This window comes from Triticum aestivum, chromosome 2A (assembly GCF_018294505.1).
Source record: "Triticum aestivum cultivar Chinese Spring chromosome 2A, IWGSC CS RefSeq v2.1, whole genome shotgun sequence".
NCBI classification, from domain to species: Eukaryota; Viridiplantae; Streptophyta; class Magnoliopsida; order Poales; family Poaceae; genus Triticum; species Triticum aestivum.
In genome coordinates, this window is record NC_057797.1 from 517,313,325 (window position 1) to 517,332,249 (window position 18,925).

An 18,925-nucleotide genomic window follows, 5' to 3' on the forward strand; every position below is an offset into this window, starting at 1 on the left:
AATCTGGGGACTTAGACATATTTCACCTCGCTAAAAGTCAACGGGACGAGGATATCCGGGACGTCGCAGTACGGAACGGGGACGAGGGTGTTTAGTTGGGGGGAGTGGTGGATCTCATCCACCCAACGTCCAGATCCGGCCGGAGTGGATCTCTGGTGAGCTCGAGGTCGGCCGGAACTCAGGCGGAGACCGGCGACGAGGGGGAAGCGGCGGCGGCCTCCGGCGAGGAACGCGGCAACCGAGACGGTGGCGTGCGGCGAGCAAGGCGGTGGCGCACGACGACCGAGGCGGCGGCGCGCGGCGAGCGAGGTGGCTGGGCGTGGTGGCAATTGAATGCACTGTTTTGAAAGGTAGCTGTAATTTGATATCACCTTAGTGAAATTAACAGTCTGAATCAGGAATTTATCATCAGGAAGCAATCTTTAGAGCACAAAAACTACATGCTTCAGGAACATAGCATTGCAAAGAAAGGCATGGCATGAAGCTACTCTAAGCATATAACAAAAGTCCCTTAGTGACCTTGAGCCAAAAGGGATCAGAAAATACAATTGCAAGCATGTGAACATAGCAAAAACATAAACAGATTCAGACTTAGTGAAAAACTGGAGCATGGCAAAACAGTTAACAAGTAGGCATGTTTACGAGCTCGATGCACTTACTACGGGGCATTGCATGACAAACTAAGCATACACCCATCAAGAAGAGATGGCATAGAAGCTAGACATGGCAAGAATAACATCATAGCATGCACGGATCAATAGCAACATCCTCGGCAAAATCGCTAAACATGTCAACAATCTGCCAGGAACATTTTAGAGCAAAAGTAGAGCTCGATTGACTCAAGCTAGGGTGCTCCATAAATGCAAACAAAGACATGTATGGATAGAGCGCCACAATATTAACAAAACATCATTACTGATCATCCTCAAAAGAGGCACGGATCACTAAGAAACAACATGAACATATGGCATAAAAATAAAGACAGGTCAAGGACTTAGTGAAATTCTAAGTCCCTGAAATCATCATCATTGAGTAAGCTACTTTGCATGCTTGTGCTAGTCACCACAAAGATCACAAAATACATGGCATACACCCCTGTAAAGATGGCATGGCATTCTACAAAACACATGTAGAGCTCAGGATCATAGCATGCACACATTAATCATGGCAAAAATGACAAAAAGGCCATTTGCTGAAACAGATCTGACATATTCATCACATAGCCCTCTTCCTACAGCATTTAGGGCATCAAGATGAGCTCAAGTGAAAATGATGCAATAAGATGAAATGATGTACTCGTCGAGACGAACATTTTGATATGCTACACGCATGAATCGGAGCTACGGATGCAGAGTTATGATGCGGTGAAGATAGCATAAAAACATAGCAGATCTGGGGACTTAGACATATTTCACCTCGGGAAAAGTCAACGGGATGAGGATATCCGGGACGTCGCGGTACGAAATGGGGACGAGGGTGTTTGGGTGGGGGGAGTGGTGGATCTCATCCACCCAGCGTCTAGATCCGGCCGGAGTGGATCTCCGATGAGCTCGAGGCCGGCCGGAACTCAGGCGAAGACCGGTGACGAGGGGGAAGCGGCGGCGGGCGGCGGCCTCCGGCGAGGAACACGGCAACCGAGATGGCAGCATGCGGCGAGCAAGGCGGTGGCGCATGGCGACCAAGGCGGCAGCGCGCGGCGAGCGAGCGGCTAGGCGCGGTGGCGTGCCGGCGAGCAGCGGGGACGCGGTGGCGCACGGCGATCGAGGCGCGAGGAGAGGCGGCTGGGCACGGTGGCGCGCCAGCGAGCGGCGGGGACGCGGTGGCGCCCGGCGACCGAGGCGCGAGGAGAGGCGGCTGGGTGACTCGGGCGCCCGGGCCCGATCGGGGCTCAGGGCGGGCCTCCCGCAGGCCGGCGGGCCGCGGCGGTTTGAGGAGAGAGAGGAGAGCCAGTGAGGGATGAGGTGGCGCTCTGTGGTTGGCTCGGGCGGCGGCGACGCTGAGGTGGCGGGTTGCGATTCGCCGGGGTCAGGTGGCCGGCGGACATGTCTGGCGGTGGAGTGGACATGTCCGGCGCGCGGAGGAGTAAGATCTAGGTTTAGACACGGATTCCGGGGGAGATGCACATATATATAGGTAGAGGGAGCTAGGAGAGTCCACATGAGGTGCGGTTTTCGGCCATGCAATCGTGATCAAACGATCGAGAGGATGGAGGAGGTTTACGTGGGTTTTGGGCCACTTTGGAAGGGTGTTGGGCTGCAACACACACGAGGCCTTTTCGGTCCCTCGGTTAACCGTTGGAGTATCAAACGAAGTTCAAATGGCACGAAACTTGACAGGCGGTCTACCGGTAGTAAACCAAGGCCGCATGACAAGTATTGGTCCAATCTAAGAACGTTTAACACCCGCACAGGAAAAGAGGTAGAAGGCGACACCGGGTGACATAGGAGCGCCGGATTGCAAAACGGACAACGAGGAGAATGCTCGGATGCATGAGACGAACATGTATGCAAATGAAATGCACATGATGACATGATATGCAAAGCATGACATGCAAGTAATGACAAGGCAACAACAGCGAAGAACTGGAGGACACCTGGAACATCGGTCTCGGGGCGTTACAGGCGCGGTGGCCTCAGGCGGCAGCGGGAGGCGTGTCCTGACTCGGGGAGGCGGCGGGAGGAGCGTGGGGCCCAAGTGGGCCGCCAGCGGGAGGCACGCCAGAGCCACGGGTGGGGCGTTGTGGCCTCGAGCGGCATCGATAGGCACGTCAGCGGCAAGAAAGGGACTGTGTGGGGAGGCGGCCATGGACTGCGTGCCAGGTTGATGGTGCTAGAGGATCCTCTGGGACGGCAGAGATTGGGATGTGGAGGAGCATGCGGCCATGGCGGAAGTGCGGCAGCAGGTTCTTGGTGGCGTGGGCGGCGCCCAGCGACCCCGCGCTGGTAGTTCGAGGGGGCGGCGCCTTGGGTAGGTCGGCCGGTGGGAGGAGGCGCTGGGGGCGGCGAGATCCAGCAAGGGTGGCGGCGCTCGGGGGAGGGGATCGAGGGAGGTCGGGGTGGTGATCGGGGCATCGAGTGGGTGGGGTGGTTTTTTCTGTAATAGGTCCGGTGGGGTTATCGGTAGTTCGGGAAGACCTCGTGGCTCTTATATAGGGCGCGTCGTGATCCAAATAACTATTCAAATCCTGGTATTAGAATAGTGCCACACTATTCAAATAGACACACACACACACACACACACACTCGGATGTAGGTTATCATAAAGTATTATTGTTGAAATTACCCTTGAGGTAATAAGTTGGGAGGCGAAACTATGAGCCCCTACCTTTCTCTGTGTCCGATTGAAACTTTGTACCCATAAGTTTCGCGTGAGTGTTAGCAATTGTGAAAGATTAAATGATAGTTGACTATGTGGACTTGCTGAAAAGCTCTTTAATTGACTCTTTCCGATGTTATGATAAATTGCAATTGCTTCAGTGACTGAGATCATAGTTTGTTAGTTTTCAATAAAGTTTTTGATTCATACCTTACCTTGTGAATGAATTGTTACTTTAGCATAAGAAATTATATGGCAATTTATGTTGTTGTTCTAAAGATGATCATGATGCCCTCATGTTCGTATTTTATTTTTATCGACACCTCTATCTCTAAACATGTGCACATATTTTTCGATATCGGCTTTCGCTTGAGGACAAACGAGGTCTAAGCTTGGGGGAGTTGATACGTCCATTTTGCATCATGATTTTATATTGATATCTATTGCATTATGGGCTATTATTACACATTATATTACAATACTTATGCCTACTGTCTCTTATTTTATAATGTTTACATGAAGAGGGAGAATGCCAGCAGTTGGAATTCTGGACTAGAACATGAGCAAATATTAGAGACCTATTCTGCACAATCTAAAAGTATTGAAACTTCACGGAGCTTATCTTTGGAATATATAATAAATATTTGGCGAAGAAAGTACCATAGGGCGGCCACCAGCCAACCACAAGGGTGGAGGGCGCGCCCTACCCCCCTAGGCGCGCCCCCAACCTTGTGGGCCCCCTGGCAGGCCTCCGGTGCCCATCTTTGGCTATATGGTGTGTTTTGACCTGGAAGAAATCATAAGGAAGCTTTCGGGATGAAGCGCCGCCGTCTCGAGGCGGAAGTTGGGCAAAACCAATCTAGGGCTCTGGCAGAGCTGTTCTGCCAGGGAAACATCCCTCCGGGAGGGGGAAATCGTCGCCATCGTCATCACCGTCGATCCTCTCATCAAGAGGGGGTCAATATCCATCTACGACTTCACCAGCACCATCTCCTCTTAAACCCTAGTTCATCTCTTGTATTCGATCTTGGTCCCAAAACCTTAGATTGGTACCTGTGGGTTGCTCATAGTGTTGATTACTCCTTGTAGTTGATGCTAGTTGGTTTATCCGGTGGAAGATTATATTTTCAGATCCTTAATGATAATTAATACTCCTTTGATTATGATTATGAATATGCTTTATGAATAGTTGCGTTTGTTCCTGAGGACATGGGAGAAGTCTTGTTATAAGTAATCATGTGAATTTGGTATTCGTTCGATATTTTGATGAGATGTATGTTGTCTCTCCTCTAGTGGTGTTATGTGAACGTCGACTACATGACACTTCACCATTATTTGGGCCTAGGGGAAGGCATTAGGAAGTAATAAGAAGATGATGGGTTACTAGAGTGACAAAAGCTTAAACCCTAGTTTATGTGCTGCTTTATAAGGGGCTGATTTGGATCCATATGTTTCATGCCATGGTTAGGTTTACCTTAATTCTTCTTTCGTAGTTGCGGATGTTTGCAAGAGGGGTTAATCATAAGTGGGAGGCTTGTCCAAGGAAGGGCAGCACCCAAGCACCGGTCCACCCACATATCAAATTATCAAAGTAACGAACATGAATCATATGTCCATGATGAAAACTAGCTTGACAGTAATTCCCATGTGTCCTCGGGAGCGCTTTGCATTATATAAGAGTTCGTCCAGGCTTGTAATTTGCTACAAAAAGGATTGGGACACCTTGCTGCACCTTGTTTACTTTTATTTACTTGTTACCCGTTACAATTTATCTTATCACAAAACTATCTGTTACCGATAAATCCAGTGCTTGCATAGAATACCTTGCTGAAAACCACTTGTCATTTCCTTCTACTCCTCGTTGGGTTCGACACTCTTACTTATCGAAAGGACTAAGATGGATCCCCTATACTTGTGGGTCATCACCCTCCCGTGGCAGCGGGGTCCTATTGGAAACTAAGGGATATTAAGGCCTCCTTTTAATAGAGAACCGAACAAAAGCATTAGCACTTAGTGAATACATGAACTCCTCAAACTACGGTCATCACTGGGAGTGGTCCCGACTATTGTCACTCTGGGGTTGTCAGATCATAACACGTAGTAGGTGACTATATATTGCAATATCGGATCAAGAACACAAATATGTTCATGAAAACATAATAGGTTCAGATATGAAATCATGGCACTCGGGCCCTAGTGACAAGCATTAGGCATAGCAAAGTCATAGCAACATCAATCTTAGAACATAGTGGATACTAGGGATCAAACCCTAACAAAACTAAATTGATTACATGGTAAATCTCATCCAACCCATCACAGTCTAGCAAGCCTGTGATGGAATTACTCATGCACAGTGGTGAGCATCATGAAATTGGTGATGGAGGATGATTGATGATAACGATGGCGATGGATTCCCCTCTCCGGAGCCCCGAACGGACTCCAGATCTGCCCTCCCGAGGAAGAACGGGCTTGGCGGCGGCTCCATATCGTAAAATGCAATGAATCCTTCTCTCTGTTTTTCTCCCCGAAAGGTAATATATGGAGTTGGAGTTGAGGTCGGTGGAGGTCCAGGGGCCCACAAGGTCGGAGGGCGCCCCCCCCCCCACCCTTGTGTCTAGGGTGTGGGCCCCTGCTGCTGATTCTTTCACAAATATTTTTTTATTAATTCCAAAACTTATCTCTGTGAAGTTTCAGGTCATTCTGAGAACTTCTTATTCTGCACAAAAATAACACCATGGCAATTCTATTAAAAACAAGGTCATTTCGGGTTAGTTCCATTCAAATCATGCAAATTAGAGTCCAAAACAAGGGAAAAAGAGTTTGGAAAAGTAGATACGACAGAGACGTATCACGGTTCCCCTTCTGTCACTGGGATCAAGCACCGTAAGATCGAAACCATCACAAAGCACCTCTTCCCATTGCAAGATAAATAGATCAAGTTGGCCAAAGAAAACCCAAATATCAAAGAAGAAATACGAGGCTATAAGCAATCATGCATATAAGAGATCAAAGAATACTCAAATAACTTTCATGGATAAGAAGATAGATCTGATCATAAACTCAAAGCCCGTCGGATCACAACAAACACACCGCAAATAGAGTTACATCATATAGATCTCCAAGAGACCATTGTATTGAGAATCAAACAAGAGAGAGGAAGCCATCTAGCTACTAACTACGGACCCGTAGGTCTACGAAAAACTACTCACGCATCATCGGAGAGGAACCAATGGGCATGATGAACCCCTCTATGATGGTGTCTAGATTGGATCTGGTGGTTCTGGACTTTGCGGCGGCTGGAATTTATTTTCATCGACTCCCCTAGGGTTTCTGGAATAATGGGATATTTATAAAGGAAAGAGGGGTTCAGGCGGCACCTGAGGTAGGTGTTGGGGAACACAGTATTTCAAAAAAATTCCTACGATCACGCAAGATCTATCTAGGAGATGCATAGCAACGAGAGGGGAGATTGTGTCTATGTACCCTCATAGACCGAAAGCGTAAGCATTTAGTAATGCGGTTGATGTAGTCGAACGTCTTCGCGATCCAACCGATCAAGTACCGAACGCACGGCACCTCCACGATCTTCACATGTTCAACTCGGTGATGTCCCTCGTACTCTTGATCCAGCTGAGGCCGAGGGTGAGTTGCGTCAGCACGACGGCGTGTTGACGATGATGATGAAGTTACCAACATAGGGCTTCGCCTAAGCACTACGACAAATATGACTGAGGTGGAAAACTATGGAGGGGGCACCGCACACGGCTAAAGATCAACTTGTGTGTCTATGGGGTGCCCCCTCCCCCGTATATAAAGGAGGGGAGGAGGAGGAGGGCCGGCCTCAAGGGGCGCACCCAAAGGGCGGATTCCTACTCCTAGTAGGAGTAGGTTTCCCCCTTTCCTAATCCATGTAGGAGAAGAAGGAAGGAGAGGAAGAAGAGAAGGAAATGGGGGATGGCCCCCTAGCCCTAGTTGAAAGTGCGTTATATCGACTAGAGGGGGGTGAATAGGCAATTTTTATGAAATTCTTCACTGAGGAATTTGCCGGTGAGGAAATTCCTTAGCGAAGTACTAGCAGCGGAATAAGTACTCAAAAGTAAACATAACAGAATACAAGCATAGTCATCATGATGAAATGAAGATAGGCACAGAGTACAGGAAGCGTAAGCACGGGATAACACATGATGAAGACAAACAGACTGAAGAAATTGAACTGAGGAAATTGAGAAAGTCTTCAGTCAAAGTCTTCAAATACAGATATGAACAAACACACAACACAGTTATGAGGAAATGAAAGAGTTGAGGAAATAGAACCAGTAAGCTTGGTGAAGAGAATGATTTGGTAGACCAGTTCCAACTGCTGTCTCAGTTATACGTCTGGTTGGAGCGGCTGAGTATTTAAACTCGAGGACACACAGTCCCGGACACCCAGTCCTGAACACGCAACTCAGGACACCAAGTCCTCACCGTATTCTCCTTGAGCTAAGATCACACAGACCTCGCCCAATCACTCGTGGTAAGTCTTCAGGCGACTTCCAAACCTTCACAAATTTGGTCACTCGGCAATCCACAATTGCTCTTGGATGCTCTAGACCATGACGCCTAACCATCTGGAAGAAGCACAGTCTTCAAAGGTAACAAGCGTCGGATCCATGCAGGATCAATCTCTTCAGTGATGCTCAATCACTTGGGGTTCGTAGGTGTTTGGGTTTGGGTTTTTCCTCACTTGATGATTTTCTCTCAAAGTCCTCGGAGGATGGGTTGCTCTCAAATGACAAGTGTCAGTTTCTCTCGGAGCAGCCAACCAGCTAGTGGTTGTAGGGGGCGGCTATTTATAGCCTAGGGAGCAGCCCGACATGATAAGACATAAATGCCCTTCAATGATATGACCGTTAGGTGGATAGATATTTTGGGACAGCTCGCGCATAGCACATCAACGGTCGGAATTTTGAGTAGCAAAATCCTCAGGGCTATCAAGTTCCTCACTGTGTAGGAAATCCACACTGGTGAATTCCTAACTCCTCAGTCAAAACAAATTCCTCAGAGACCAGAAGAACTTCGTCTCTGTCACTGAAGAATATGACTGGACTGTATGAGATATCCAAAGGCTTCATGCGAATGGATTGGTAGGTGTAGGATTTTGAGTTTAGCATCACATGGAAATTTTTCCTTGGTATTTCCTCGACCCCCTTTAACAGTACGGTGTTTCCTATGACTCAAGAAAGAGAAAATGAAACTACGAAAACAAAAGTCTTCATGCTTCATGTTCCTCGAATGAATACCAAGTCTTTAAGGTCACACCAATTTCTTCACTTTCAAAGTCTTCAGAAAGTCTTCAGAAATCCAAAGTCTTCAGTCGAAGAACTTCATTTTTAGGGGTCGACTTTCTCTGTAAATATCAAACTCCTCATAGACTTATAGACCTGTGTACACTCACAAACGCATTAGTCCCTTAACCTATAAGTCTTCAATACACCAAAATCACTAAGGGGCACTAGATGCACTTACAATCTTCCCCTTTTTGGTGACTGATGACAATATAGGTTAAGTTTTCAACGGGGATCAACATATGAAGTGTAAATAGTGATATTGAGGAATTTGATTGCAAGATATAGAAGAACTCCCCCTGAAGATGTGCATAGTGAGGAATTTGCTTTTGAAGCAATGCACACTTGAAGAGTTGAATCATGGAGATCTCCCCCTATATCTTGTAATTCATACACGCATTTGACATATAACAGTGAAGAATTTGAAATGCATGATGAAATATGGTGACTGATGTAATTCAGCATGCGTGCATTAGCATATATGAGGAATAAGCATGCAGAAAAACATATCAAAAGTATCAGAGCACCATCGGGTTTAAGTTTACAACTCAATCCAATAAAGTCTCAGAAGAACGAGAGTTGTAACTTGAAAAAAAAACGCCCGTATAGAAAGACCCGCTTGAAGACTAACTCAAAATTCTCCCCCTTTGTCATTAAATGACCAAAAGGATCGAATATGAGGACTAACGCCCCTGAAAAAAAATCAAGTTGATGAAGGAGGGCTAGCGTTGTTGGGGTCGTTTGTCGTAGTAGGGCCTGCCGCAGTGTCGTCCAAGTCTTCATTCTAATCAGTGTCGCGCGATGAAGAATATGAGCTGGCCACCAAGGAAGGAACCTTGACCTTCTTGAATTTCTTCGGTGGAGGTGCAGACCAGTCAAAATCTTCCTTGAGACCCATTTTCTTCAGATCTTCTTCACCATACAGATGTGACAGTATTGCCCAGGTGCGATCGAAGACTTCATGGAGGTAGTAATGGTTTTTCTTCACTTCATTGTGTGTAGCAGTCATGTTGTGAAGAAATGAACCAAACTGACGCTTAACCCATTTATAATTTCGATCCACCTTCTGGTGAAGACTAAGCGAAGCTCACGATCAGTCATCACACGAGGAGCAGCGGCTTGAGGAGTAGACTTGGGTGCATTGGCAGAGTCATGTGTGGCAGAGTCATCATTGGTGGAATAAGAGGCAGCTTTGCGAAACTGACCATCCAATGGACGAATGCCTTCATCTATAAGAGCTGGTGCCTTGCCCTTTTCATCAACTGACGAATAGGTCTGCTTGAGGACTTCAATCGGGGGCAAGTAGCTGAGGTGATTCTGAAAATCAGCTTTCTAGTTGAGTGAAGACATTGTCCTGAGGAATCTCATAATCCAAGGTGCATAAGGCTTCAACTCAAACGGAGACAGTGCAACATTTGCCAGAGTCCTCATGAAGAAATCGTAATAATTGACAGGAATGCCATGAACGATATTGAATACAAGATTCTTCATGATGCCAACAATTTCCTCATTAGATGAGTCGTGGCCTTTGATAGGACTCATTGTCCTCATAAGAATACGATGGACAATTCTGGGCACATAGAGTAATTCCTTCACGAGGAATTTGGTTCGTGGGGCCTGACCTGGCTTCAAAGGTTTCATCAGAACTTGCATGTAGTGATTTGTAAGCTCAGGTTCACTGTAGATGCAACGAGCTTCTTCAAGGGGAGGACTGAGTGGTAAGGCACAAAGCAATTCAGTAGCTGGTGATGTGTAGTGAGTGTTCTCAGACATCCAGTCCAGCACCCATGAATTCACATCTTCAGAATCTCCTGTGATGTGCAGCGTTGCATAAAATTGAAGAATCAGTTCTTCATTCCAATCACAGATGTCAGAGAAAAAGCTTAACAGTCCAGCATCGTGAAGAACACTAAGGACTGGCATGAAACACGGCAGAGATTCCATATCCACGTGAGGAATGTGCTCATGGTAGAAGATTTTCTCTTTGTTGAACAGCACTGACGAATAGAAATTTGCTTAACTAGCAGTCCAGAAACGCCTCTTCCTTATACGAGCAAAATCATATGGGTTGTAGTGTTCGAAGAATACATGCTCGCTGAAGAAATCATCAACCTTGAACTTGGCTTGCGTGAGAATGGATCCTTTGGCTTGGGCAGAGGAGTATCAGTGAGTTGCATCACGACCTCAGGAATCGCAATCTCAGGTTCTTCAGGCTGAGGAATTTCTGGTTCCTCTTCAGTGGCAGTCTGTGTCTTCAGATGTTCAGCAGCAGCAGTTTCTTCAGCACTAGTGGCTGGAATTTCCTCATGTACAGATGAAGTGGGTGAGTTTCTTCAGAGCCCATTTGAACAGTGTGTGCGGGGGACTGAGGTATTTGCTGCAACGGTGTGAACATTGGCGAGTTTGGATGCTGACTTTCCCAGAATTCATCACTCATCACTGGTGTGGAGCAGCCAACGTCCACATCTTCATCTTTCATTTATTCAACGCCAGCCTCTTCAGCTGTGAACTGAGGCATAGGCGAGGAGATAACAGGTGCTGAAGGGGTCTATAACATCCCAAATTTTCAATTTGGAATGTTATACATTAGATCATCATTGCATATCATATTTAATTGCTTTTCCATTCCGTAATCCTCGAAATCCTAAGCAACTCAAGGACCTCGGAGAGACTTGGGGATTTCCCGGTTTTCATATTTGATTCTTTTATCAAATTTTGAAACGAGGATTTTGGTTTTAATTATTTTTCTCTCCGAAAATATTTCATATTAAAATACAACAGAGGAGATAATATGACTTCTCCAAAATAAATGAAATATTGGAGGAAAAATATTGAAATCAAATATTTGTTCCATTTGGATTTTATTGCAATTTTGTTTGCATTAGAAAGATTGCACGTTTTCAAAATTGCATTTTAGGGCCAAGAAAATGTTCATCTCGTTCTAAGTATTTTATTTAGACGGTGAAAATTTATTTTGGCATTTTTAGTTTTTTTATTTATCTTTCTAGGATTTTATTTCGGTCGGCGAAATTATTTTTTAAAAAAAAAGTCCCGCGCCCGACTGGGCCTAAGGCCCAGCCGAGCCAGGCCGCCGCCACCGCCTCCTTCCCCGCGCGCGCGCCGCCGCCGCCGACTCGGACAAGGAGTCCGAGCCGGACTCCACCGCCGCCGCCTTGGCCCCTCCTCCAAGCCGCCCCGCCCCGCCCCTTTATATACGCGCTGCCCGAGCCCCCACCCCCACAGCCACCGCCGCCCCGCGCCAAGCCCCGCCGCCGCGCCGCCTAACCCCGCCGCCGCTGCCGCCTTATCGAACGCCGCTGCCGCCCCCATGAGCTGCAGCTCCGCCGCCGCACCTCGCCTCGCCTCGCCGAACCTCTCGCTGGAGGTAGTCGCCGGACTCCGCCGCCGGTTTTTTTTATAAAACCATTCGGGTTTTTTAGAAACCCTAGATCCGTTTTTTCGGATTCGCCGGTTTTTCTCGGTTTTCCTAATTAGCGGGCGTTCGTCCGAACGTTCGTGTTAACGTACGGTTCTTCGCCCGTTAGATACAGCTAACGAATGCTCGTTCGTTAGTCTATTCGTCAGTTTTCTTTTATCGGATTTATTCCGTGATTTTCTCTGATCGCGATTTCTGATCCGATCTTAGTTTCTGTTTATCTTTTCGCTCGTTAGTCGGAATGAGGCGATTCAAGCGCCTAGAGTTTCATCTCGAAACCCTCCTTCCGTTCAACCAACTCAAACAAGTTTTCTCTACTGTAAAATTTGACCTAGTTTCAGATTAGTAAACGAAGCTTCTTTCTTTCGCCGTTTGAGTTTCGTTGCTCCATTTGATTTGATTCTTTTTGCGAACCAGAGTTCTTAATTTGAACTTTTTGGTCAACCTATTTTATTTGAGTTTTTCTTGTGCATCATTGCTTGTTACTTATGTATGCTATTATTTGCTTGCGATAGAGCACCCGGAGTGTGAAGCGTTCTACTACGAGTCCCTAGATTTCGCAGATCGTCAGCAAGGCAAGTAACACTTTGATCATATCCCTTTTATCACCCAGTTTTTATGCATTAGTTCCAATCCTTAAACATTGCATGATTAGGATGTCATTAACTTGTGGGTTGGGAAGTAGTTGATGAGGTAGAACCTATTGCCCTGTTACATTCAAACCCTTGGGAGTTACTCTACGTGTTGCTTATATTACTATGCTATGCTATGCTCGTAGACGTGGTTTGGGTTTGAGTGAAATCCATGACAGATGTGAGATTGTTAAATTAATGGTTCAACTTAAGGTGGCAACTCAATCAAACAACTGGGTGGATTGAGGCACCTGGAGTACCCAGTGTTTCCTATATTTTTTGGAAATCCTGGAGTACCCGTGTGATCTTCCAGTGGACCGCCACCCAGGCTCAAAGGGAACTGAGATGATTCATCCTAGAAACTTCTGTGTGCAGCCACAAGCTATTATGGGCTCTAGCATTGTTGAGTAAGTTACGTGAAGCTCTTGAAGAGGCAGATCAGCAGGTAGTGGGATGTAGGTTTGGTATGGTCTGTCCGGACTAGAGAGTTAATGTTTCTGAAAGACTGTGTCTCGGTCATCCGTTTCTCAAACACCCTGTAGTGCCAGAAATCCAACGGAGGAGATCGAGTCTTGTGGGGAAAAGTGCACAAACCTCTCAGAGTGTACAATCTAATCATGGTTAGCCGTGTCCCCGGTTATGGACAATTCTTGAGTATCTAGTACTTGGGTTATCACATGTATCTCATCATGTTTAATTAATATTGTTGGGTTGTTGATCACTTTAATTGGGATTGAGTTGGAGGAACCTTCTCAATGATGTTTCAACTACCATGATAGTAAAATTAAAATATATTCCTTTGTTGTAGGGAAAAATTGGCTTTTCGCAAAAACTATAAACCATAGAGCTTTCCACCAGCCATATATGCATATAGTGATAGCATTATTTTGTTCTTTCTCTATTGTATTGTTGCCAGCATATTCCATGTGTTGATCTGTTTTCAGGCTGCAACGTATTATGTTGCAGACTTTTCAGACGAGGAGTAAGGTACATTAGGTCGTTGCCGTGCAGCTCGGCTATGTCGTTGGAGTTGATGGACTCACCTTATCTTCCAAGCCTTCCGCTGTTATCGTATTAGATGGCCTTAAGACATAATAGTGTAATAAGTTCTCCCTTGAGACATTCGATGTAATAAGTGTGTGATTGCTACTCTGTTATAAATCCTTCGAGTACTGTGTGTGTCAGCATTACCGATCCAGGGATGACACTGAAGCACGGAGACTTGACCATCTGAGGTCGGGTCGCTACAGGGTCACATCCACTTCAATTTCTTCATCAATCTGCTCTGACGAAGCAGCCGAATGATTTTCTTCATCAGATCCGCTAGGGATCTCATATTCTTCACCATAAGGAACAAGGTCCTTTAAAGGCATGGTTGAGATTGGAACAGCATCAATGGGATTGGCAAATGAACTGGTCAAAGGCTTCATCTTCTTCGAAGCTGAAGAATCTGAAGTAGCTGATGCTTTCCTTTTCTTCACTTTTGCACGCTCTGCAGCCTTGGTCTTCTTCACATCTGATGCAGATGGAAGGATCGGAGTTGGTGTTGGCGCAGGAGGAGCAGAAGAATCTGGTTGATTTTCTTCAGGCACAACTGATGCAGTTGCCCTGATTTCTTCAGTTTCTTTAGGCGCACCACAAGAGGATGCCCTGGCAATTTCTTCAGCGGCTGGAATGCAGTCATCAGCCCTGGAACTCACATTTTCTTCAGCAACCTGATTTTCATCAGTGGTGCTGGCATGTTCTTCAATTGGCTGAGCAGATGCTTCAGCCTGAGGAATTTCCTGTTGCGTTGGGGCAGCAACATTGGAAGTGAACAGTTCAGTTATCTTTACAAATCTGACTTTGCCTCCTTGCCAATTAGCATAGTAGGCTTTGAAGTCATCGCTGAGGGTTTTGATTTCAGATTGGATTTTTACAAGTTCATCAGTTGTCATAGTGACAACGTTGTTCTGCCTGGCCTTCTCATATTTCCATTTTTCTTCTTAGATGAAATGGGTCAGCATGTGACTTTGGCCAGGAGTCAGCTTGAAATCAGGCATGCGAGTGTTGGGGTTCTTGTGCCAAAATCAATGTATTCGAGGATCAACTTGGGATCCAAAAGAAGTGGCACATCTGTTCGCTTGGCTCTAGCGGCCCTGACTTGCCTATCTCTGATGATTTTAGCAAGTTCATCATCATCAGCTTTGTCTTCTTCAGACGGCACTTGGAAGGCGACCTGCTTCTGAGGACTAGGGCGAGGACCTCGTCCAGCAGTGGCCTTTGTCTTTAGTAGAGAGGGTCCCGTTGAGGAATTTGGTGCAGCTGAGGAACTAGCTGAAGCTCCTGAGGCAATTGAGATGCCTGTGGTCCTTTGACACGTGGCAAGATGCACAGGTGCAGAGGACTTTGTCGGAGTGGTTGAAGACTTTGGCGGAGGAGCTGAGGACTTTTGAGGAGCAGGAGCAACATGAGGAATTGGCCGAGGGCTTTGAGGATTCTGGCCGTGAGGGCATTGCTGAGGAACTTGGCCTTGAGAGCACTGTTGGTGAAGCACTTTGCTTGCGTGCAGGCTTCTTTGACATAGCCTTCTTCGGCTTGACAGCAGAGGCAGCAGCAGCAGCAAAGCCTTCATTGAATTTCCTCACTGCTTCTCTGGCTTGCTTAGCCAAATTGGCTTGGCGCTTGGCCCATTCATCAGGATAGTCCTCACCACGCTTGAGGCTGGTGGGATCAGCTATTTGGCAAGGTGCCAATGGAGGTCTTGGGCATGGAGGATTGAGTGTGAATTTCTTCATGTACTTGGGAGTAACATACTTGTACTCCCTCCACTCTCTTGCCCATCTCCTTTCTATCCTCTGTATGCGCACCTTGCGCTAATTTTTGTCCTCTTTTCCAAACTTGGCCTCATCAGGAGTGCAGTAATCCTTGTACATGTCATCAGGGATTTCAAACATTGTGTTGACCTCAGCCCTCTTTCCTCCTTTCTGTGGATTTTTACCGTCAGCCATTTTCTTCAGTTGAGGAATTTGAACAATTGAATTCTCTGAAGAAGTATGCAACTTTTCTTCGAGGAACGCTGCAAATGAGTTAAGTTGATAAGAACCTAGTGATTCAGCAGCTGACATGAGTACCTGTGAACAGAGTATAGTTGTGAGGAATTTGGAGAGGTCATATGCGTTCTCAGAAGGTTTTGTAAAAAGAACAAGTTTGAGGAATTTGACCAGATGAGTCTTGAAGAATTTCACTAAGCGTTCTTTGTCTTAGGTTCCAGAGATGTGTAGATAAAAAATCCACACATTTGAGGAATCTTGAAGAAAAACATAGCTTAGAGAAACGAATCAAGAACAAATGATTTGAGAGGTGTTTTAGTGTGTGAAGATATGAAGAAAAACACCTTTGAAGATTTTGTAGATAATCATTCGAATCAACGAGGGCAGTAAAAGTAACTTTTAATTACCCTGGATGAAGAACACGACGAACAGTGAGGTGGAGAGGTGAAGTTCATCTGTGTAGATCTTCCACGCCCTAACTTGGCGGAGGAAGACGGCTATGGCAGCGGTAGAGTGAAGATTTCCGCGGCCGGCGCGAGTACGGCGGCGACGAGGTCGAGGCAGTGAAGCTCTTCCTCACCAGCGACGATGAAGTAGCGGCGGCGCTAGGGTTTGAGAAGCTCGAGCTGGAGAGAGGTCGAGCAGAGAAAAAGAAGTGAGGAAGGGGAATAGGGGTATTTATAGCCATGGTGAAAAACTATTCGCCCGAAGAAATTGGACGAACGTGCCCGACCCTTCTCATTCGCTTGACATGTGTCACCCACGTACTGAGAGGTGGAGATCGTGTGCGATCATGGGTGAAAGGATAAGTGTATCATGGGATGCAGAACGGTTTGAGCGGCAAAGCCGAAAATTTAGATAAGATAGGTTTTAAAGTTCCGTTCGCAATTTCTTCATCTGACAAGGACACAGTGAAGATTTTGAACGAGCTTCAAATAGAACGCACATGAAGAATTTGTGAACAGATTGGGTTGAGTATAGCATAGAGGGGGAAAGGGTCCGATCACATTCACTTAGCAGAAAAAACCTACTTGAATAATTAGCAATAAGTGAATGCTGTAGAGGACACACACACACACGCACACACACACACACACACACACACACACACACATATATATATATATATATATATGAACAATGAAGACAATGCAAAGCTGAAGAATATGAACAACTGAGGAATTTCAACTTTTGGTGGTGGCGTGACCCACCGTATAAGAATGATGATTTCAGACACCGCATACAATTATCGTAGGGTACTGAGAATCAATTCTTCGTTAATTTCTTCACACTTAGAGTGTTATTCTTCATTCATTGAAGAAAAACGTTTCTTCATGTGTTGCACATCTAAGTCATCAATTTTGTATAAGTGTTAGGATGAGTGTCCTTTTCAAAGAACATTCAAAGATTCTAGGATATTTAGCTCACACCGCAACTTGCTAAATCTCTTCTCATCCAAGGGCTTTGTGAAGATATCGGCTAGTTGTTCTTCAGTCTTCACATGCTCAATAGAAATTTCTCCCTTCAACACATGATCATGAAGAAAATGATGACGAATCTGAATGTGCTTAGTCTTCGAGTGCTGAACTGGGTTGTGAGCAATCTTGATGGCACTCTCATTATCACAGAAGAGAGGCACATTCTTCATGTTGACGTTGTAGTCCTTGAGAGTTTGCTTCGTCCGTAGCAATTGAGAACAGCAAGAACCAGCGGCAATGTACTCAGCTTCAGCAGTAGATAGTGATACGCCGTTCTGTTTCTTCGAGGACCAACAGACCAAAGATTGTCTGAGGAAATGACATGTACCAGATGTTGACCTGCGGTCCACACGATCACCAGCATAGTCAGAGTTAGAATATCCAATGAGATCAAAAGCTGAGCCCTTGGGGTACCATAATCCAAGTGTTGGTGTGTGAGCTAGATATCGAAGAATATGCTTCACAGCCTTATGGTGTGATTCCTTCGGTGTAGCTTGAAATCGGGAACACATGCAAACACTAAGCATTATATCTGGCCTAGATGCACATAAGTACAATAAAGAACGAATCATGGAGCGGTATACCTTATGATCGAAGTCAATACCATTTTCATCAGTGCACAGATGGCCATTTGTGGGCATAGGAATTTTGACGCCTTTGCAATCTTGCATGCCGAATTTCCTCAGTACATCCTTGAGGTATTTCTCCTGAGATATGAATATGCCATTGCGTTGTTGACGAATTTGAAGACCTAAGAAGAATTTCAACTCTACCATCATAGACATTTGATATTCTTCACTCATCATATAGGCAAATTCATCACTATAATGTTGGTCAGTACAGCCAAAGATAATATCATCAACATATATTTGGCACACAAACAATTCACCATCATAAGATTTAGTGAAAAGAGTAGGGTCGAGTGAACCGGGTTTGAAGCCTTTCTTCATGAAGAATTCCTTCAAGGTGTCATACCATGCCAGTGGGGCCTGCTTGAGGCCATAGAGGGCCTTGTTGAGTCTGAAGACTTTGTCAGGATTCTTCGGATCTTGAAAACCTGGGGGTTGAGCAACATATACTTCTTCCTCAAGCTTACCATTGAGGAATGCACTTTTCACATCCATTTGATATAAAGTGATATCATGATGGTTAGCATAAGCAAGAAATATGCGAATAGCCTCAAGTCTAGCAACAGGTGCAAAAGTTTTATCGAAGTCAATTCCTTCAACCTGTGTGTAGCCTTGAGCTACGAGCCGTGCCTTATTCCTCACCACAAGGCCATTTTATTATTGTTTGTTGCAGTAGATCCACTTTGTGCCAATGATATTGTGCTTGCGAGGATCTGGACGTTTGACCAGTTCCCATACCTTGTTGAGCTCGAACTGATGTAATTCTTCTTGCATGGCCTGAATCCACTCGGGCTCCAGAAATGCTTCATCTACCTTAGTGGGCTCTGTGATAGAGACAAAGGCATAGTGCCCACAAAAGTTAGATAAATGTGAAGCTTTTGAGCGTGTGAGAGGACCTGGTGCTTTGATGTCATTGATGATCTTTTCAACTTGCACTTCTTTTGCAATGCGAGGATGAGCTGGTTGTTGTTGAGGAATTTGATCAGCATTCTCTTCAGCACCATTTTCTTCAGTATTTTCTGCAGGTGCATTAGCTCGACATTCTTCTTGTTCTAGAATGAATTCTTCAGCAGATT